Source organism: Osmia lignaria, chromosome 9 (assembly GCF_051020975.1).
Source record: "Osmia lignaria lignaria isolate PbOS001 chromosome 9, iyOsmLign1, whole genome shotgun sequence".
Lineage (NCBI taxonomy): Eukaryota > Metazoa > Arthropoda > Insecta > Hymenoptera > Megachilidae > Osmia > Osmia lignaria.
This window is the reverse complement of record NC_135040.1, coordinates 11,660,625-11,684,879: the sequence shown is the minus strand read 5'-3', so window position 1 is coordinate 11,684,879 and position 24,255 is coordinate 11,660,625. Positions and strand designations below refer to the sequence as shown.

The following is a 24,255-nucleotide window of genomic DNA, read 5'->3' as shown; positions in this document are numbered from 1 at the left end:
TAGGTAATAAAAGATTCTAGGGTAAATACAGTCAGAAGGTTCGAATCTCACGGTACACGGTTCGTTTCGCTAAATTTTCGACGACGTCGCTCACGATTTTTTTCGCGTTCCACGGGAAAGACGCTCGTTAGCGGCTCGTTGACAAACTTTGCCGGCTCGATTTCCCCATGCAAATGTTTTAACAAGTGCCGGAGAGAACAGAGGCGACGGCCCAGAAGTTGTAGCCTCGACGGAAATAACGAAGTTCACCGTAGTCCCTGAGGCGGGAACAGGGACGGATGAAAAAGTTGAACGAAATAAGTTCAGGCGAAAGTTCACGACCCCGGTAACTTTCAAATCGTTGACAGACAAGCTTGTCGACGATGTCAACATCGTATGTTCGAATAAGTTACGAGTGTTCTGATTGAGAGCCCTTTCTCACCATTTTCCTCGAATTATCCCTTAGAACTAACTGCTTTACACCCGATTCGAAGAAAAACGATGATCTCTCCTTAAGATACGATCGCTTGCTGGAATCGTCGCTCGAATCGATTTCTTTTCCCTTTTCAGATAACACCCCTTCGTTTTCAGTGAGAACTGAACGACGAAATTGAAAGATCCGTTCGATGGTTTGTTTTGTTCGTCGAGTGTTTGGCAATCCAAGAAATTAATTAGTTTGAGCTGGATTAATTGAAGGGGTGATTCCTTTCATTGAATTTCGTGGATTTTCTTCGGATTTTTAAGCACTTTGTTTATACTCAAATAATTTAGTTAAATCTATATATAGAATGTTTCAATTTTTGTATAATAAATAAAAGATGTAATAATAAATGAAACAGATTTTTCTTCAGTTTATCATTAAAAGAGATTGATAAGAGATTAATAAAATTTACTGTACTGTAAGTATATTATACTTATTCGAATGTTTAAATGAAATGGAATGAAACATTTTATAAATTTAGGAAAAAATTTTTAGATCGAGAAAAATATAAATTACCTGGAAGTATCTCTACAAAACCATCAATTTTTTTTCTTTCCCTTCCAATGAAATCCTATCTTACGCAGCTGCTTTCCAGCCCTTTAACCCCTATCTACATTATGCTTTTCCACTCAACATACTTATCGAGATATCCATTTATAGATAAAAAAAACGTTGCCTTGAATGTATCTTTTCAAAACGTATCCTGAAATTCTTCGAATAAATCATCTCTCCTATATCACCTATGCTTTCTATGTCAAACTCAAATACAGACATTTTCTGCTTCATTTTTCTCAACTTTAAAAGAAGAGAAAGTAATAGATCTTTAGGAAATTTTGATAAAAGGGAATGAAAAATATCTGGAAATAATGCTTATAAATCCTGAAATAAAGGACAATGGAGGATGTTATTTAATCTAGGCGAAAAGAAGTAAATAATGTTTGCGAATTAAGAATTGAAAAAAGAACAGAAAATAGCAAGTGGCAATGCTTTCAAATCTGAAAGGAAAGAAACGACAAGACATTTCTAAAGCTAGAAATAAGAAATGAGAAAATAGAAAACACTTACGTCCACAGAAAAAGGAGTGAAAAACACTTAAATCCAAGAAAGAAAATACAAAATACCTTCAACAAAAAGGAAAGAATAATAAAAGACATATATCTGAAAGAAAGAAAACTGATTTTCTACTAAAGCACAATTTAATCCTCCTAAGACTTGTGAAATATACGCATAAGGTATTTCGTAGCTACTGATTCAGGTACAAAACTACTTCGTTTCACCCATCAGAGCTCCTCTATCGACTATTTCAACCCAAACATAATTACACGAAACAGAGAAATAACGGGAAAACGAGTTTCCAAGAGTTCGCAACGGAGGAGTGTCCTTTGTTTTTCGAAGTCGTCCTGGAACTCGTTCAAAGAAACTTTCCTAATGAATACAAACGGAAATACGTCATAACGAAACAATGTTGTTACGTAAGACAGGGTGAAGGAAGAGAGGAAAGAAAGAGAGTTATTTTCTTTTTTTCTAACTGATCGTAGGAGAAGATCAGTATAGTCTGTGGGAAGAATTCTGGCGTATCGCCAATGATGCGCATCGAGTTGGCGGGTTACACGGTAATTTTCACCCACCTTGAGGACTTTTCTCCGTTTCAGCCCCCTTTTCTTCTTCGTGCAACTGCAGAAGCATCGAGATCCAGCCTGAATCCGGTTGAACAGACTCGAAGGCGACGGTAACTTGGTGGTTTCTTTTGATTTAAGACGAACGAAACAAAGGAAAACGGAGAAGAAAGGGTGGCTTCGCTGCGGCGACCAGGTCTATTGACTTGAAATTGAACGAAAAAGCGGGACGTCTTGAAGAAATCGTAAATGACTTTAAACTGGAGCATACATTACGCAACGAGAACGTTTTTGAAAAAGAAAAATATTATAACTGAAAATCGAAGAACAAAGCAAAACTGATGAGTGAAAGCTGGATTAATAGCTGATTTCAAAATGTTACGAAATCTAATAAGATTTGATGACATAAAAGTATCACGAAACAGCACTCATGCGATACCAATTTCAAGCTTAAAGTTTCAAGAAAATGATCGTATAAACTCTTTATCAATGTTCTTAATATAAAATGGCTGAATGCCAATTGCAGCTAGGAATGACCGACTTGGAAGGATATAAAGTCTCAAATGATTTGACGGCATAAAAACACTGGAAAATAACACTTATGCTATATCAATTTGAAGTTGAAAGTTTTGCAAAAATAACTATACAAGCATATTTCTAATATCAATCTAATTGTAAGGATAATTAATTATTAGAAACCAAATTACGATTTTCTAATTATTATGCAAAGAATAATTCATTCGCGTGGAAAACGAGTTGCATACTAAAGTATACTTTAGTGGAATGTAACAATTTCTTAGGTGAAATAAATCTTTTTTCCATTAAGGAAGATTTAAAGAAGAATTTAAACTGTGTGGAAGAAATCAAGAAAATCCTATAATTCCTCGAAGCCATTAAACTGTTTCTCACTGTCCTGTTACCGATTTCTTATAATCCATTAAATTTAATAAAAAATAATGCAATATGTAAGAACATAGCCTGTTTACAACACGCCTGTAAATTTCTAAATTAATATGAATTTTTTTAATTCAGTCACAATTTCCTCTGTTCCTTTTACAACATCAACCATGTGTCCCTCTTTTATTCTCCTTACACTTTTACAAAGCTTAACTAGTCCATCGGGCAGCTCGTGTTACTTGTTTACGGGGTGGCCAAGCGTATCGTTGTTTTCTGATTCGTTGCGATTTCCGATTTCCGTCTACTGTCCCCTCTTCCGCTTTGCTCGGCAAATTTCGTTTGTGTTCACTAGACGCACGATATTGCTTTCACCTGTCGTGTGTCGGCATGCAATCATTCGACTTTGTAAACCACACCGTGGAAAAGTTTCACATTGCCGCCATATCCCTTTCGTACACCGAGGATTTCAGGTTTCACGCTCGAACGGTGGAATTTTTGGGACGATTTGTCAAGCAAGGGGTATTTGAAACGGAAAAGCCTCGTTGAAACGTTAAATCTGTCACTTGGAACCGTTCGAGGCCGTGAAATAAGGCGTCTTTGAAACGTCGAGGAGATAGCGACAGATATATTGAAACAGTGTAACTTCAAATGTTGATTTAATTTTACAAAAAGATGTTCAAAATTCTTTTAAAATATCTCGTATTTTTAACTTTAACGTAAGCGATGGAAATGTTTGCATACCCCTAATATTGAAAATAATTCTAAATGCTGCAATAAAAACAGTTGCATTCAGAGTCAAGTCATTAAGGATGCATTCGTCGAAGCGAAAGGGTTAAGAATAACGCTTGACCTACATTTTTTTGCTAACTGAAAAGACGTTATGTTATATAGCAACACCTTTAGCAATTACTAAAAGAATTATACAACTACATATATCAAATTAAAAATAGTTAAAAAACTTATTTCCAGAATGCCCAGAATATGTAATATGGTCATTAAAAATAAATATGTCTTTTGATGGACGCCTTATCAGAAGGGGGATAAAGAATATAAAGCGACGAATTCATTGAGGAAGATTTGAATTCTTTCGTGCCGAATAAGCTATATATATATATATATATGCAAGCCATTTTTATTACAGCACTGTTCCCATTCTTTGCATTCGATGCCTCGCATATTTCACGAATGCCAAAATATTGGATTTCCTTTAATGTACGTGAAAATTCTTAACGTTAAATATTCCATGAAATTTTCATTCAAATAAAAACAAGATCTATGATTAATTCTATTTTTTTATAGAACTATTTGAAATTTCATAGAATAAATAAAAAGTAGATTTGGGTGAAAGGAACGATTCTAAAGGCGTGATAATATCGAAACTCACCCTTCTATTTCGACTGAAAGTGTGAATCGAATTCCGTCGGTAATACTAAGCTTAGAACTCGCTTAACATCCTCTGCGTGAAACGTACAACTTGCAAATGCAATTCCACAGAATCCGTGATACCGATACAGCTAACGTATCGTTGAAATTGTAATTGAGACCAAACTAACGACCATCAACTTGTGGAATAAAATTGATGAAAGTAGAATAATTATTGAAAATATATTACACATAACATTGCAAATAAAATTAAGTTAACATACAAATGTAAGGAAGAGTTTTTTGGCAGAGTCGTAACGTTTATTATTTATCATTGTTTATTCGTAAATATACCCAACTCTGACTATAAACAATTCTCACCTGCGATAAATGCACACATACATAAAGAAAGCATTAATTTTCAGCTTGGTATTTTGCATTCGGCATAATTCAAGCAATTTATTATCGCTTCTTTCGCTAGCTGCAGTAATTTTGTCAAAGATTTGCACATTGAAACCCAAAGGGATTTATGAAATGACTCAATAATTCATAACCGAAGCTGGAAGCTAAGCTTACAGTTCCTTAATGGGAGATATAAATTACTTTTACAAAGCGTATTCACAAACGCTATTCCGTGATACAACAAATCTGTTTGTACAGACAGTTCATACATCAAAAATGCATGCTGCTTTTGTAGTTCAAAATTTATATTTCGATTTTGAATCATTGATTCCAAACTGAGATTATTATTTTGTTTAATTATCATTTTACCAAATTTATTTTGCAATATTTAGAAATGTAATAAGATGATAGAAGATTGCATAAATTAAAACAAAATTAATTTTAAATGCATTATATCATAGTCTGAAGAAGAGTTATGCAAAGCTTATCGTTCACCAATGCAATTCTATGAAATCAAAATCATGGAATACAGGATCTAGTAGTAAGTAGCAATCATATGGCAGACAATGAGTACACGAATTGTGCTTCAGGCAAGTGGAATAATACCATATCTGGCCAGACCAATGTAAGATCGCCTGTGAATACGAGGGAATACAGCCAATCTAGGCTCAGACAAGTGGAACAAGATCGTTTGTGGTCAGGCACCAAGAGAACGATATTCCCTGGGTAAATAAGTAGAATAAGACTATATTTGGTCAAACAAATTATCAAACAACATTGTTCAAAGATCTACCATAATAAAAACACAATTGTAATAGTGTAATAATTATTTAATTTTTCAATCTAACCTTCCACTTTCCTACCCTAAATTATTATCATCTAGTGTTAAAAATACTATTTCTTTTTTTTAAATCATTTTATAATAATCAACGAATAATTGCTTATGTAACATAGAAAAGCATATCTATGAACTTTTAAATATATGTATCTTTAAATTTGAGGGGGTTTCTTCTGAATTAGCTGTTTTGCAAAGACATCGAAGTTTCGTGATAATTTTCGTCCCCAGTGGCGTATCTAGTGTAGCATTGAAGGTGTTAAGCAGCCAGAGATAAACACTATTCCCGAACATGCGATCTCCAAGGACGACTCGTTTGAAAATCGGTTCACGTATCCTGTGCAATCCTGTCGCATCCATTGGGTCAACGAGCAACCGTCGTATTAATGTTAATCCTGTTCCACAGCTGAGCACTTTCCGTGCTTGCTATACCAGCATTCCACACACGACAACGTTGCGTTTGCGTTTCGCAAACTGAATCGCGTATAAGACCAGGTTACACATAGGTCCACGATTAGACTGCTTGCACGCACAGAAATTGACCACTGACACCCGCGTATCCATTTAATTACCTATCACGTGTACGCGCATTAATGTCGGACGACCGCGAGGTGAACGCACCCTTCGAAATCCTAATTTCTCACAATATTGCCTTTTCGATTTATATCGAAAATGCGAAAAGCCTCGACGTAATCATCGCCGCGAATAACTTTCCACGAAGGATAACAGGGGATTTTTGCTCGTAACCAAGCATGAAGTTCTGTAGCTCAGCCGACGACGGAACAAAGGAAAAGTGAGCGTCTACGAGTAAATTGCATTTTAAAAGTTTCGCTTTGACATCAGGCGAACGGATCGAAACGCATCGCTATCTGCGTGCGTGATTCTCGCCAAGTGATATTAGCAACTTTGATGACTTTTCAACGTAGTTGGAAGAAAAGTTAGGTGTCTGCGAGCGAAAGCTGCTAACGCGAAATGACTTAAGTTGTTCAGCAGAAATTTCATTAATCTAAGAAGTTTCTTCGGGTACAAAAGAAAGATTCAGAAATATTCGGAAGCATTCTGAACGCATTATCAAAACCTAATTGCCACGAGAATCATAAGAAAATTGCAAAAAAGTTTTATAATTTACACTCAGCACAATTTTTTCCTCGGAAGATTGATTAGAAAAACAAAATATATTGATCGAATCGAGTAACCTCCTCCTTTTTCGAAGTCGATTAAAAAATGTTTCGAGGACAGTGGATTCAAAAATCACAGCAGATTATCTTTTGTCTGTGCTAAATACCATCAAAATGTTATCGTGTTTTGACATTCCATGACACGAATAGATCGCGATGTTACAAGGGGTCAATTGCTCTGACACCGAAAATCCCTGCCATCACTCTTTGGGAATCTCTTTTCCGTCGCAACGTTGAGGAAAAAACATATTTCCGATTACTTCGCTCGTATTTTCTTCTCGTCGCATATTGCTCTTCCGCTCTTTCAAACATACGACAACGTCGATCTCGTGTACACGGTCGAATGATCCTGACAGAATATTTCTAGTGAACGTTCGGTCGATCGGGGAAACTCTTGTCACGCTCTGACTGAATCTTCACGATTGGATCTGTAGTTCCATGAAAAATGCAACGCCACTGAGAATCGCCAACGGGTGGATATCGCGGTGATATCGGGGAAAGGTGACAACAGACGGAGCAGGGTTATAAAAATCGACAGATCGTCCCGAGTTTCTATTGTTCGTGCGTCTCTTTAAACCGGTGCAATGTCGAGAGCTCGAGAAAAAGCCTTTGACTGCTGTTTGACGTCTGTCATCGAAAGTTTGCCTCGTAAAAGTGGCGGGAACGAGCAATATTTTCCCGTATAACAACGTGAAAATATGTCGCCCTGTCCATCAATGATTTATCGTTTATTTGATTACACCCGGTCGCTGTCAAATTTCTGGTCTAGTTTAATGGATTACTCTATTTTCCTATCCTTCGAGATTTTTTATTGCTACTAGATATCATTTGTGAAATACGGTCTGATATGTTAGAACGAATAATTCTCATTTTATGGAAGTTCTGGCGTGAATTTAGAGAGGAATTTCTGATCCTAACGATTTTCACACTAAAACTACTAAAACAGTCAGAACTACTGGCTTCAAGCTTCTGATTTTAAATTATAAATTTTATCGAGGTATTTATATTAAAATATATATTGGCTACTGTCGAGATAAAGAATATAATTTATTCTTGATCGATTTAATTTTCTACGTCGTGATATAGCATCGAACGTCGGTAGTTCTAGTGTTAATATTCCTGAGTCATATTATTAATAAAATAAAATAAAAGTTGAGGATAAAGAAAAAAGACTACCTTTCTAATCGATAATTAACAGAATTGGAATAAAGGGGAAGGAGTTCCACAGAATTTTGAAAGAAAAATTCCAGAAATTGAAATCAAGGAACTGGAGATTGTTATACTAAAACAACATAAAGTATTCGTTTCCAGTTGGCTCTGTAACATTTGATAAAACTTTGCTAACATCTAACATTCTTTTCCAACTTCTGAAACTTCTGAAACTTTTATTCGAACGTCACAAATCAAAACTTCGATTCACCAGTTCTAGCGAAATCTATGTCTTCGTGTAACTTCTGTCTGTTCAGAAGTAGTTTAACTCCCTACCATGTATAACAATGTAAAATTCATTTCTTTAAAAAAAATGCAGCATGGAACATCGATAAAGATCTAGTACACTGAGTAATTCGAATACTTAATTCAACTGAAAAAAATGAAACACATCTGTATGCAAAGAGATACTCATAACTTTGCGAAATTTAAACCACCCCCATAAAATGGACTTATTATAATGTATAACAAGTTTCCATTATTATTAACTAGTCTGCCACACGGAATTATAACATGGACATAACCCGTTTCAACAGTACTTTTTTTACTGTCTACACGTACATTCGACACTTTTTGGAACATAAAAGTAAGTGATATTGGAGGACATTCCGTTTCCTTTTAAGTAGAACTGTAGCTGACTGAAACCATCACAATGGTGAAGGAATCTTTTATGAAGCTGGCATACGTGTTCTTGAAAATTCATTAGCTTTTGGCTAAAAATGGTTCTTTTTGTTTCCATTCAACGAGATTTGCTGACAATTCTTGTCAAGATTTCAAATGAAGATTTTATACAGTGTTTCCAAAGGCAGCAGAGGTGCTAAGATAATAGTATCAAATCGTATTGGGATTATTTTCAAATATATGGATAATTGGAAGTAAACATTTGATATGTTTTGTTTTCATACAACACTTCTAGAAAGCAGAAGCTTGTATCTTGTAGACAACATTCTTCCAGGAGTGTAGTCCTCTTCCTGTTTCTTCCCATCTTTCAACTGGGGCTACATCTGTCTGCATTTGCAGCGTACCGTCCTGGTTCTCCAGCATCCCGAAGGACCCCAGGGCTTCACATAATTACGAGTGTACAGCAGAAAGCTTCCGGCTACGTCTTCATTGTCTCGACTTTCGCCGGTCCTCCGAATAATTTCGTTGTTCGCTTTGGACCCGGGTTGTGTCTCCAAACTGTGTCGCGTTAATCGGACTTGTCACATCGCAACGAAGAAACACGAATCTTGTCTTCGCGTGGAAATTACAATCCACAGGAGAAAATCTTTTTTCCGGAGAATCAACAATCAAGAATATCCGTTCTTTTTTTCATGGCACGAACTGGGAAAACGTTTTGGGACTTTAGAAGATTTACATTTTGACGAGCTGCTTTTACTTTTCGCTTAATCTCTTGATGATCGAAACGATCGTAACGGAGAAATAAAGGCGAAGGAAACACGACGCGCCTCCTGGGAATCTTTTTTTTATACGTTTTAAAAGTTTCATTTATGTTCGTTGTCTTCTTGTGTTAGGTTGCTGCATTTTAAATGGCTGATTTCGGAACATTGTTATTCTGACAGGATTTCATGACACAAAAGTGTGACATAAATAAAGATTCTAATCCTTAATTTGTATCAAAGACTATCAGTGATTCAGACAAGACGAGATATCATTAACATCAGAAAATAATGAAGATTCCGAATAACCCACACGATAGGATGCATGATAAATTTCAAAAAATAATAAAAATTGCAATCTTCAATCTAATTCAAGAACCACCAATCACCCAGACGATACCAGACACTATAATTTTCAAAAAGTAATTGAGATTCCGATCTTTAATCTACGCTCTACTTCAAGAATTATAATCCCAAAGAAATTCTTGGCCAACGATTTATGCGAATTATCACGTAAATCTTTAGAAGTACAGCGTTATACGCCAAGAAAACATACGTTTAAAAGATCGGGTGTAAATCTTGCTGTAAGGATGAAACATTGGCCTATCGTCGATTATAAAGGAGCTCAAGGAATCCTTAAACATTTCTCGCAGTAAAAATGTATCTTCGTGTTCGTAGAGGATCGATACGAATTCTTGTATCTAATCCGAAAATTACTTCTACAGTTTTATTTAACATCGATGTACTCCGTGCGTGACCCACATTCCTAATAAAATTCGAAATTAGAAAACTAGAAAAATCTAATAAAGTTGGAAATTAGAAAATTAGAAAATTTTAACAAAATTATTAATTACAAAACTATTTTTTTAATCTTCCCCAAGTAAGGCAATATCAAAATATAATTTATCTATGCATGGAAAACTTTCTAATCGCAATTTTTTATAAAATTATATTTAATTTTTCTCCTAATAATGCGAGCAGTTTAATATTGACCTAGGTATGCAACAGTGAATTTTCATTAAAAACTGTGTGTATCGGGAGAACACGGTTCCAGCACAAATGTCAAAGCAGCAACGATTTCAGGAATGTCGTCGTCCGTTGTCGGACGCTTCGGTATTTCTAAAATCATTGTTCGAGATCGATAATTTGCTGGAATTCCAATAGCTCGAACCTTCCTTTCCGCAAGCAACGCATTTCAACGTTCGTTTGGAAACTTTAGAAGGAAAAACGCAGAGCAATGCAAAGGATCGAGAAACCGATCGAAAGAAATGAGAGAAATCACGCGAATAAAGAAAGGTGATAATCCTTTCAGGTGATATCAGTTTGGATGAAAGGATATCGGTCACCAGGGAATAATCGAGTATCTAAAGTTTCCTCGGATACCAATCGAAATGAGTTTCTTTGCTTCCCAATTACTATTGCTCGATATCGAATACTTTGTTATATTTTTAATGGTAACACGATACAACTCTCGTTGTATCTTTAGATCCTGGTACATCCGTTTCAAAATAGACACCTACCTCAAAAATTTAATCCTTTCTGAAAATATTCAAATAGGAGGATAAAGATATTATTAGAATTTCCTCGAATTTTATCCCACAAATAGAATACATTTTTTATCACAAAATATTCTAAAAAATTACACAAACAATTTTAATACTTTGTTTTTCAAGCATTCACCAAAAAATACGGAAAAATTGAAAATCAGTAAAATTATTACATAGTCGACTAAAATTACAAAGTTCTTAATGTTTCTGAACGACAGTGAAGTTCGAAAACTTCATTGGAAATGTTCCACGAGAAATGATTGAATTTCATGAACAACAACGCTATTGCTAAAGTGGAACGAATGAACGTTATTAACTACGGTCAGAAGCATCCAAGACTGTTTCCAATGTAATATTCAATTTCTGTTTGCGTTTCTTGTAATGCGAATGTAACCGAGTTAAATTCCCGCGCAAACTTTCGCTTCGACCGTGGCCAAAGCACTTAGATTCCGTTTACCTTTCATCCGGGCTGCTCCCCCGTGGACGTGGATCGGTTAATTAAAATTCTCACCCGGGGAATCAAAGCGATCAAATCGAAGATTACGGATCGGAATTTCTACCCGTAGATTTCATACTTTCGTTCGGAAACGAGAAATCCTGCCCCGTGTAATCCCGATCGTGACACGTAATTCATTAATAGCTACTTCTGGCATCGAATGCTTATTTCCCCGTTTCACGTAGTTCAATAACGATTTGAAATGGTGAAACGAGAAAGCGTTGCGATTTGAAATTAAAAAAGTTTCAATTTCCCTTTACAGAATCGCGAGGATATGTTACTCTGTTGCTCGACAGGTGAAATATTAATATCAATGCAAAGGGTTTCATCGATATTTCCGCTAGACCAAAATGGAATATTCCCTCGATAATGAAACTTTCTGTAAATACAGTAGTGTGAGTTCTCCTAGTACCAGACGGCACCTAGTATCGGACATTAGCTACAACTAAAAGAACTGAAATGTGACAAAATTGTTTCGTCAAACGTTTGTTTTATCCTCTCCTTTGTTTTGACGGTTGAAACAATTTTTCCACATTTCAGTTCTTTTAGATATAGCTAATGTCCGATACTAGGTGCCGTCCTGTACTAGGGAAACTCCCTACGTGTAATTTATGTTCGCACTAAAATTCTACCAAAGAGATATATTGAATTGCGGAAGAAAGGGTCGAGTTAACAGCGCCAAGTTGGTTACCCGGCATTATCTCAGGGAAAGTGGGTCGTTTGAATGCATATGGAGGCTAACGACGTTAAGAAAACCGCGATACGAACGATTTTCCTCGAAAAGCGTAGCAAAATCGAAAACGGAGAAGCATGTGAAAATAAAACGCTGACTTCTGTGTGTAAAAAGAAAAAAACAAGAACAGAGTCCTCTTAACGGTTGGATCTTCACAATGGATCTGAAGCAACGGAAAAATAACGGCGAAGGGAAGGAAATATCCTAGGAATGAAAGAAGCAACGAGAATACCATTCCGTGGACAAAAGCTAGGGAGAAAGAACGTTAACCGCGTGGTTTGCCACGAAGAGATGAAGCTTCCATTATTGAAACGTCTTGACGGTGTTCGACGACTTTATCTTTCGGTAAAAAGCTTGTCTCTTGTTGACCCTCATAAATTTTTCTATCAACAGAATGTTCGTCACAGAAATCACGAAACGAACGAATTTTTCAGCTACTCGATTTCTAGCACGATTTTAAATTTATTAAGATATTTGTTGTACATTCGCAATCAAATCAGGCTTTCCCGAGGAAAATGACAATAAAAGGAGTGCTATGCAAAATGGAACTAATTGACAGTTAGCCATTGTATAGGACGAATGTAAACTTTCGGTAGACTTAAGTGCTTCTATAGTTAACTAATTCAAACTCAAATTCTGTGGTTTTCATGTATCAATGTTGGTGCAGCGTGAATATTGTCTCACAATTTAACTTCTCTGGTCAAAGTTTCGAACAACATATTGTACGAGACCTCAACGTGTACTAAACTATCGGCGCCAATATTAATCTGCAAATTATTTATTGAATTCATAACATCTCTAATTGTACTTTCTGACAAAGATCTGAAGTATACAAATGACGAGTATGATTTGAAGCTATACTATTTTGTTTGTAAAATAGAAATATTTATTTCTAACGAAACTGAGAATAATCGGATTAATCAGATCTGTAAGATTATTTTTCCAGGTTATCAAGAAACTCTATGATCTGAAAGATCATACCGAGACTAAAGAAGAATTCCGAACGTTCACAAAGTAAAAGCTACAAGATGAAATTGCAGGACTGCGATCGAGTAATTTTCAGGTGTAAATGGTCGGTGCCAGGAATCCAATTCCGCACAAGTTAAACCCCGATCTCTCTTTCTCACTGCTTCCGACCAGTCGTCATTGATTAAAGAATTCTCTATTTTTCCTTGAAATAACGTTCGTTCGTGTAAACACCGATCCCGATCTCAAATTCCACGTCTGGATTTCAATTTCGCGACTTATTTACCTACAGACGTATCTCTAAGGGCTCAAATTTTCATCAAATTTTCTAGCTCGTAGGGTTTGCACACGAATCTAATTTCCGTTCGTTATTATCGTTACTGGGTCGAAAATGAACAAACAAGTTTACGACGACTACCGCTATTTTCATTCTGCCAAAATAAGCACAAATTGAAATTAAGATTTGTTGTTCTTTAGTGAAAATCCAATGACTCCAGTTATTACTATGAAAAGGGCGTTCACTTAGAACACTTTACAATTATAGATAGAATTAAATGTAAATCAAATTTGAAAATTAAAAAGTCAATCAACAGTCAAAATTTTATAATTGATTTGAGCAGTTTAATATTCTTATTTAAATTTAAAGAAAAGAATTGGTGCAATTTTCTTTTCCAAATCTTAAGAAGAATAATATATTCATTGATAAGGAAGAATTATTACTTACATTAATTGCCAGACGAAATAAATTACTCAAGTCACGAGGCACAACGAAGCACTGGTTAAGGATCCACCTGAAAAAGAAATTTAATATAACGTAAACCTGCGTGCTTCAAGTAATTTTCATTTTTCGAAGTGGTATGCAAAATATTCTATAAATATTTAAGCATTAATTCCACCATGCTACCATGTTAATCATTAATATTTGAAACATATTATTCACGGATATGATGTCAACGTGTACTGCTTTCGAAACACAAAGATGGATTTAAACAAAGCGAACAGAGTACCCTTTTAACCCCAGTCTCAACCCTCTGCGGTAAATTATTCGATAAACATTTCCTTACCCATTCTGTTTAACTAACCACGTATCGCAAGCACGATGCATTAATTCTGGTTGAAATGACAGAGTTTGACAAGCATCTCGTAAACTCAACTAACGGAATGAGTCATCAAACGCAGCAGTTCATTGATTCGTCAAAAGTTCTGGTTAACATCTCTATAGCCCACGGTAATTCTTGACAGAAAGTGCATTTGCAACTTGAAACGCTAGTCATTTATGGTGGCGGAAAGCCGGGCACTCTGACCTAGAAGCTTGGCCGACGAATGTCATCCAGCAATTGGCGAGCAATAATTCAGGAAACGCTTGTGTTGCCTGTGCGAACAGAATTCGAGATGCACGTTTACAAGCGCGGGTACTTCCGCTTCGTAGCGACGAACCAATGTAGAACTGTCGTTTGGTCTAATCACTCCAAGTCGCGTACATATTAATGCGCTAGTGTGCTTTCAGCGATGCACTCGACCGGTTAATGAAGAGAACATTAGGTAGCAAGTTCTATGTCTATTTCCCGGTAAACGTGACACGTGCCTGACTCACTTGCCGCGTTCAACCCTTTAGAAAACACACGTACCACCGTACCGGTGTTCCGTGAAACACCGTTAAGTTTGCAACTTCATAGCCGGGTCATTGAGAAGTTTCGTAGATGGCTCGGTTCGTTGCTTGATTGCGTGTGTATGAACGCTGAATGGTTAATACACCGACTGCCAGCGCGAAAATGAATACGTGTACTCTCTACAATATTGCAACCCTAGTTACCCTTTATGACCGCGAGCTTCGTACGGCTAATGGAAATCTCTTTACGTATGAATAGTCACTCGCGATATTCCTTCAATTATGTGTCCTGACTTTTTAAATTAATTTTGTAGCATCGTAGTTTAGGACTTAGAGTAGTTTATATTTTTAAAGACAAGAAAAGGGCCACAAAAGAGAAAGTGACGAAAACCAGACCCAAAGGGTCGACGAGGGTTTTTCTGAGCGGGGCCTTAGTTTTAGATTCTGAGAGTACCTTTTCAGAGTGGGAAAGAATTGAGTTGATTTTTGGAGAACGAAGAACTTTGATTTTACAAGCTACTTTGATGTAAATTCCGTATCCTATTTATTAACCTTTTTATTATACATTCTAATAAATTATATTCATTTACGTTACCACAATCTTTTATTCTACTTTCAATTTTAATTCGAATGTACACCATGTTTTTGGTGATTTCAAAGTTCCAAAGCATCGCGTGTTCATTTTCAACTTTTTCACCAGTAACATCTTGCGAGTTTTACGAAGAAAGAAGCTAAAGTTAAGATATCGCCTGCAGAATCAGGCAAGAAAAAGTCGATAGAAAATTCTGTCGCAAGAGAAACACAAGGATTGCGCTCGGTAAATTTGTTTCTCCTAGATTTCGTTCCTGTACGTGTATTCAAAGTGTACAACGACAAACTTCACGCCCCTGTATTTTTCATGTCTCTCAAAAAGCATGGAAGTTTCGTTGGAACGGAGAAAAATTTTGCGAAAGGAAGGGAAGAAATTCTGACGGGGAATAAAGTGAAAATGCGGCAAGGACACGGTGAAGTTTCAGATATAAGAGTGACATTCTTGGTCGAAGGAGAAGTGGTAGGTGCTTGAAAAGATGACGAGTACTATACTAAAACCGCTGTAAGGTGAAACTTGATAGAAAGTCGAAAGGCTAGAGAAGTTAAACATTTTGACGAGCAGCTTCAAATTTTACGCCCATCGACATCCTGTCTTGAGTTCGTCGAACTTCACTGATGTCTTTTCATGTTCTTACATATATCAAGAACTTTAACTCAGCGTAATTTTGAAAAGGTATGTACCTTCTTAATTTTCAATAAAGCAAATAAGAAAATAAGAAAAAAATATTATTCTTAATACTACATATTACTATCATATTAATAATGTAAAGTATGAAGAATAGAAAGCTTGAAATTTAAAATTTTAAATTTTAAAATTCTGATAATTTTCTTATTCATCTAATCAAAGACTAATATGCAAATTTTGTTTATTGAAACACATTGTCAGATCGGGTGTGAAACGCGTTTACAGCGAAGACTCGATGCGTCTCTTCAGGATAACTTCAACAGGTCGAATGAAAAACCGACTCGAGCTTTAAGTGCATACTTAGACCGACGACAGAACGATGCGCATCTAGGTATAAATTTATTCCAGACAGTCTGGATCGTTTTCAAGAGCGTGCAACGGAGCTTCTATTTGGTTACAATTTGTGGCTGACATTAAGTGTAAGTCAATGCATTTGACACAAATATATGACGCAGATAATTTATTCATTGATTCATTGATTTCCTGTTGAAACTGGAGAATCTACAAGAATGAAATTGCTCCTTTATGTGTAGAATTTCAAAGGATAGTCATATTGCAGTTTTCATTATTAAAATATAAATTTTTCTAATAATATTCAAAACAAAAATTATCTGACGTAGGGTAAACAGTTGTTGATCTCTATACAATGCTTGACTCTTTTCCTAAAAGAGTAAAAAATAAAATATAATGCGTTTCTAAACCCTCGAAGGACGGACCATGGAGAGACCCCCAAGACCACAATTCTAATTTAATTCTGCACTTCATATTATTTAAATTTCCTAAATTTTACATCGTCCCTTTATAAATTATTCTTCTAGTATATGAAATTCTTTAATATAAAAATTTTACATGTAACCTTATTTGAGTCACGGCTGACCCAGGCTCCGCTGTTCAAAAGTTTAATAACAAAATATAATTATTTTTCGTAGCCCAAATACTTTTTATTTTCTACTTTTCAAGGAAAAGGATCAATTATTATATAGAAGTCAATAACTGCACTCGTTACCCTATTCTATGATCAACATTTTCACAATTACAAGTTTCTGAACAAAATATCGAAATTGAGATTTCAACGAACAGTTTAACATCGATAGGTTATTAAAATTTTTAAATTTCATATCGACAACTATAACATTCTGAAACACGCAGAGAAAAGAACAAGCGTTCCCTCGAGTTGCATTTCCAGCACACACTTTGCTAACGTAAATCCTATTCCGTCGACAAATTGATTCGAAAGGAAAGTAAATATAGTGCGATATAGTTCCTGTTCGAAAAAGTTTTCCCGTATTTTCTTTTTACGAAGCGGGGGAGTATCGGGCCTGTCTTAAAAGGAAAAGCTCGTTATGTACTTTGTCCGCTGTCCATTGTGGCTTACTTCTTAAAGGAAGAGTAAATACCACGTCGTTAAAGTAGCCAGAAATTCGACGTGTACACTGTGTGTGTGTACTTACGGCCACTTCGGCGACTGGAATGAAGAGATCCAGCAAGAAATCTGGAGAAAAGTGCAATATAGAAGTAATAGAGGAAACTTGTCAGAACTTCCACGATCTAACAAGGTGTCGATCGACAATTTGAAATTTTCTCGAAACTTGTGATTGCCAGAAGTGCAATTAATTAACAGGCCACCCCGGATGCTTTGCTTGCATTTTCTGCAATTTCACGCGGCAAACTTTCCGGGTGAAATTTTTAAGAACGATTGAAAAAGTTCTGTTTACTTTGCAATACTCCATCACGGTATAATGAAGCCTTTTAGTGAACCTTGCAAAGTTTTATTTTTCTCTTTTTTATTTTATTCTTCTACCAGTTTTCCAGATATTAATAAGAGTGGGATTTAGTGCGGTGAAACGAAAATTTTAAAATATAAGAAATTTTATAATTTTGAATTTCTGATAATCTAATAATATTTTCTAAGGAATGAGAAAAATTAGTCTATAAAAAGTGTAATAAATTCCATACGGTTGTGTAAAAAATAAAATGAATTTTCCAGTGTAATCGCTTAAAATAACTTCGTGCAAAACGTAAGCTCGTCTCGAAACAGCTAGATTTTACGAGAAAATATTTGTACAGGAACGGCACAAATCAAGCGCGAATCCGGATTTGCATTTGCAGAATTGTAATTCCTGAATGACCACTAATTCGAGGTTTCGATAGAAGAAGATTCCAATGCAAGAGAAACTTCAATTTAAATCTATTCAAACTTCTTTTCAATAATACTATAAATATTAATCACGGTGTACAATAATAAGTAATTTATATGTTTAAATACTGAACTGTATTTAAATTCGTAAAGGTACTATAATAATTCATGAACAATTATAGTGCAGATAAAACATGGTCAAAAATTGACGAGGAGTTCATTTTACACCCAAAATGTCTGACTTATAATTGAGGTATACTGTTTGCACAAGTCGGATTAAACTCGGACCCGTTCTACTTGAAAATCACTGACCACGTAGGATTTAGTTTCGCTAGAAAAAAAATGTGCTGAAGCATTGAACAAACTTTTGAATATTTTGAAATATCGCGGAATAGTGAATGAAAGTTCATTATAATACCGTATAAATATAAACTGAGGTCGCTAATAACTACGAGGTGTATGCGATCTTAAACAATTAAATTAAATTAAATTAAATTAAATTAAAATATAAACTGAAAGAATTTTGCTATTTTTTATAGAAGCTGGGTAAAAATATCAGGCAATTCTTTCTCTATTTTCTGGTATATTGTGGAAACTACATACAACAGATATAAAAGAATTATTAAAACAAAAATTCAATGGCTATTTATACCTCCTCGCAGAAAGTAATTTGAAAGGACATTCAAACAGAAAGCTTATGGTTATCCCAATATTACTTTGGACTCAATCTACCGAATGTAATGGAACTTAACATTCGGAAATCGATGTAAGTTCAATTGAGCACATAAGCTAAAAGGGTATATGGAATTCTGGGAAGTGAACTTTGAAAAGTCACTAACAGTGTGGTACTGTGGTACTGCGGTTCAAACACCATTTAATTCCAGTGTTCAAGATCCTTATCGAGCCTCAACGATGATCGTAGACAACGATATGTCGTTCCACTTAAACGTGAATTGCTAAGAGAGTAATTTACTTAATTGCAGAGATTAAGTTAAATGTGATCTCGGAATTGAAACGCGATGAGATCCGATAGCAACAGTTTCTTTACAACGATTACGTTAAATAAAACTTTCAAATTTTCTGTTTGGTATAAAAGAAACAAGAAGAAATCCTACAGGAATCATATTTAAAAAATGTACCTTTGTTAAAGTATTAACATTCATCTTTTTAAAATAAAATTGTGAAAAATTGCTACTGTTCTCAGTTACAGTGTAAACTTACTTTGGACCACGATAAGCACCCCTATGACAGGACATGCTACTGTTACCGATTTAGAGAAGACGATACGAAGGTATCAGATATCAATACACCAAGGGTCGTAAAATAAATAAGGGGCGTCCTGTAAAACTGTTGAAAGCTAAGGAGGTCACTTTATTTCCACTGAAAGATTTTCAATATTTAGTTGCTACAACTTCTTGAAAAAAAAATTTCGCCAGAAATTCTTTAACTCTTTAACCCTGGGTGAATCGAGACCCAAATTTACAAAACATGTACAAGGATATTAATTTAAAATTAAATGTATAATTTTTTGACAAAAGAGTTTCATATATTAGAAGAATCATTTTTAAAAGAACAGCGTACAGTTTAGGAAATGAAAATAATATGAAATACAAAATGGAATTAAAATTGGGACGCTCTTCATGGTCCGCCATCCACATAAACGTCACGCAAGGCTTTCTGTGACAACACGGATAAAATTACTAAGAGGATTTTTAGTAGAGACCAGCGAAACAAGTTTTAGGCAGGAATAGTTTGAAAACTCGAGGATTAACGCTTTGTACACTATTAATTCTGTTGTTTGAATACAAACTCTTTAGTTTCTGCAACTTTTCTATTAAGCTCCATGTTCTACATAAATTGATTAAATATCCAATCAATCAAATAGCTTCCCATGAATTGCACTCAACTATGTACAGTATAATATCGATAGCAGTTCGACAGCGGTTTAACATTCGAACCATTGTATTCTATAATTCATCTTAATAGCAATTCCAGCCGGATTCTGGAAGTTTCAAGCGAAATAATTCATAGGATTACGGCTACGATAATCTCCTATAAGACATGCCGCCCTTAATGCAACGTATCAGGCATTGGTCAAGTAATCGAATCGATTTCTATTGAAATCGTTCCACGAAAGGACTCCTCAGAAAGCGATTTTATTTCTGGCTCAAGCACACGAGAAACTTTTTCCAACTTTTGTTATACGATCTAGCTACAGCAAACTTACAACGATTCACACGTTTACTTCTATACCACCAGACGTTTATTCGTGTAAAATAAGTGCCATATACAATATTTTAAATAACATTTATACGTTTAGTTCAGAAGAAAAAAAATTAGAAGCATCATAAATATTTATAAATATTTAAAACGCTTGAGACTTTTGAAATTTTTGTAATATAGAAAATTTGAAAAAATATAGAAAGCGATAAAACATTTGTTAAACATTTCACGCTTTCTCTCTACAAATTTTTGCGCGTTGGTGTGAAGAAATATGTGAGTCATTGTATATCCATCGAGAAAATGACAATTCTGTGGCAGTTTTCAACGAACAAAAACCTGAATCGAGGATCTTTTGAACCTAGAATCGCTTTGTTCGTAGGAGAAGACCATTCTTGGAGCTTTCAGCTCGCGTTCTTAAGTCTCGTACAGCAGAGTTGAACAACGTGTTCAACCTTTTCAGGAAAAGATATGGCGAAGTACGACTGAAAGAAAAGCTGTTGCAAGAGATTGGGCAAGTATCTCCATAATGACTGAGTGAAAAATGGTAATATTGAGAAACGAACGATGAAAAAAAAAACCGAGGATTCCGGATAACGGGACAAACGAGAAAACCCTGCGAACGAAATATTTTCTGCTGCAATTTGCAATTTCTCCTAGTATTTCTTTTTTCTTGGTGTTGATATGTGTTTCAATTTATTTTATTTAACGTAAAAGCAATCAATACACGTTTGTAGAAAATAGAATGCAGAAGAAATGAATTTTGGTTATAAATTGTAGGAAATCAAAAAATTTCAGGAAGAATTCATTTTTTCAACGAGGTTCTTACTTTAAGAAAACTTAAAATTGACCATAGAATTAAAATAATCTAAGTAATATATATTTTTTTATTTTAAGTGACATAAAATTCATTTATTCCTTCTAATGAATTATTCGGTACGTATGTACATATGTAGGAGTACACGTACATAGATACAAATGCCACTCTGTACCAGTATAATTTCGTACTCTGTAACTTTAAGCTTTGTAACTCCAAACTCTGTCTGCTACTATCGAACTCGGAAACATTAAACTTTAATACGTCAACTACGACTTCTAATACACATGAATACACAATATTCCATTTCATGATAAAAGAGCATTACACGTGTACCACGTTTCCCTATAATTGGATAAAAGTATTATAAATAAAATGATTTTTATATCCCCCTGAAAAAACTTTTAAAAGAACTCACATATTTTGTGATAATTTTAAACTGTTGGATAAAATTCGACAGGAGACATATAAATTTAATGCTACCCTTGTAAAGAATTTATCTCGTAATCCGTGTTGCTGAAAAATAACAGTTTGCAGTTGTAGCTGACATATTTCCGTTGTGTGGGGCATGTTACACGTACCTAAAATTATTGAATACATCAAGTTACGTACTACACAGCTGAACCAACGAAAGTTTTAATTGATGCAACAGCACGATATTCTACAAACAATGAGACGATGATTAACGACTTTGTAACTTAAGGTTTTCTGATATTCTATCAAATATGCAGTTAATTACACGGTTTTCGTGTAATACATCTACGCTGCTATTCAAAGAATATTAAATTATTAAATCTCAAAATAAGCTGAGCAAAATGTTGAAATTGTGATGAAATGTAATGAAATGAGAATTTTGAAACGACTGACTTCAGGTACGTATATGTATGTACAATGTAAATTAATGATCATTATGACATGATTAATGATTACCTTGGTACTAGAGTTGTGATGAATGTTACATGAAGCACGTGTAACGTTTATTAATTGAAATGAAATTGTTCCAGCTTATCAGTGGTAATCCACTAACGTTTGAAATTTGAATAATTGAAGAAAATTGAAATTCCGACTGATATTTAATATTACAGTAGATGATTTTCGAATTTGTTAAAGTTACTTATCATTTTGAAAATATTTAGCTATTAGCAACCCAATATGCAATTTTGATGCAATTTTCATCATTTGCAAGAGGAGAATACACTTTATTGAACATAAAGGTACAGTGATTAAAAGCTTGTCAAGAGGATCCTCTCTCTTATTATTCTCATCGAGCGCTGTAATCACGACGAAACAATTCTATCCGTGCAATAAACCGAAATAAATTAAGGTTGACCTCGAAATGTCTTTGGCAGGCTTGGTTAATTGAAGTCCACCCTCAAGCCATCCACGGTTCAATTTCCCGGCCAACCCGTGTTCCCCGTGTACGTGCAATCAAATTGCCCCTAACGGTCTGACGTCCACCTTTTTTTTTCTGGCCCACGTGGACCACTTCCATGGATCGTGGGGAAAACGAAATCGCGGATGAAACCGCAATCCTTGTCCACGGTAATAACCCAGCGAGCCAGGACACGGATTGTTACGAGGGCAAAACGAAAAAAAATAATAAAACGACAGAGGATGTACGATAGAAAATTTCGTTCGTATACCACCGACAATGTTCCCTTCGTTTCTTCGCCGCAGAACCGATTAAACCGACCATCTGTCGATCGAAGATGGCACGTTATCCTCGGGATCGTTGCCGTTTTCCACGGCGAACTTCAAATAATAGAATTCTTCGTATTTACATAGACTGCGATCGAAGGGAAGAGAACCTTCCTATTAGTTACAAGAACTGACGCAGCAATCCTCAACTTGTAATCCCTGATTCAAGGAATGGAAAAGTTGAAATTTCTTACTGAACTTTGACGATGATTTTAATTAACGCGGCTAATATTCGCTATAATTTAGAATCTTGAAAAATTATTTGAAAGAAAGTTTACGAATACAGATTTATTAAGAAGAAAAATTTGACCTACTTTCACTTTAGAACATTTTCTAGCAACTGTACTTCAGTTTCTGAAATTTAGCGAATCTTAAGAACCGAAACTTTTATGCAAATATTTTTCAACTTCCTTTACCTTCTTCATTTAGTCCAAAGTGACAAAAAGACTTTGCGTAAAATATTCCTCATTACCACAAAACGGTACAAATGAATCCAAGCAAAACGCACGAATTCATTCTTTTTTTTTTTTCTATAGTTTCATTATAATTGTTCGTAGAGACCTTGTACACCCACGAACTCGAGAATTATTGTTACAAAAGCTTCCCGGGTGTGACCTGAATAGGATCGCACGTATACGTGCATGAAGGCTAACAAAAATGTGGATACCTTTTTCTTTCCCTCCGCATTTTCCCGTTCACCGAACGTCGAGCATTTCTCGTTTCGTCCCCGCTTGTGATTAATGCGTTGTCGTTTAAACTGCATTTCCCTCCGTTATTTACGACGCCGGTTTCATGATACTTTTTCTTTGAGAATGTGGCACATTCGTCGATGACGATTCGAGGAAGAATATAATATGTTCGAAGAAAATTATAGCCGCCGTCGAAGATCGAAATATCGTTGAGTAAAATGACATTTCTTCCAGATTTCAACAGCAGAAATCTTTGAAAAATTAATCCGATACAAGATAAGGAAGAATGACAGAGAATCGTTAAAAGACATTAAAAATATTTTTGTGAGAAATTCGAAGGAAAAAATCTTTTCCATTTTCTGAGTGCAATTAGAAAAGAGTAATAAAAGAAAAAAAGTACAGGAAAATATTTGAAGTATACTACAATTTCAGAACGTATTTTTTTGCAACAATGAATACGCATTCTGCGTTTGCGCTGCTTTTTAAAATAAAAGGGTAAAGTAAAATATGGGCAGAACAAAGCATTGTGGAGTCATATTTTACTGGTTCCAGGGAAAACTTTCCCAACTAAACAAACTTCCAAAACCAAAAAATAAACCTGGCATTACAATGCTTTCTAAAGGTGCATGCAGGTCTCTAAAATTCAAAATTTGGAAAGAGATTCAAAAGGATAGGTCTATTGTAAATCCATTCAGAGAGGAAAGAGAATTTTTATTAAAATAAAAATAA

At 35.2% G+C, this 24,255-nt stretch overlaps 1 protein-coding gene across 6 annotated transcripts in view; it reads right to left on the bottom strand.

Moving 5' to 3' along the window:
- Nucleotides 1-24,255, bottom strand: part of Nmdar2 (glutamate ionotropic receptor NMDA type subunit 2) — a 179,111-nt gene that overhangs the window by 102,958 nt on the left and 51,898 nt on the right. For all 6 annotated transcript variants that reach the window (XM_034328851.2, XM_034328879.2, XM_034328870.2 and 3 more), the window contains one exon: nucleotides 13,805-13,871. The gene's annotated coding sequence lies outside the window, so the exon portion shown is untranslated. The remainder of the gene's footprint in view (nucleotides 1-13,804; nucleotides 13,872-24,255) is intronic.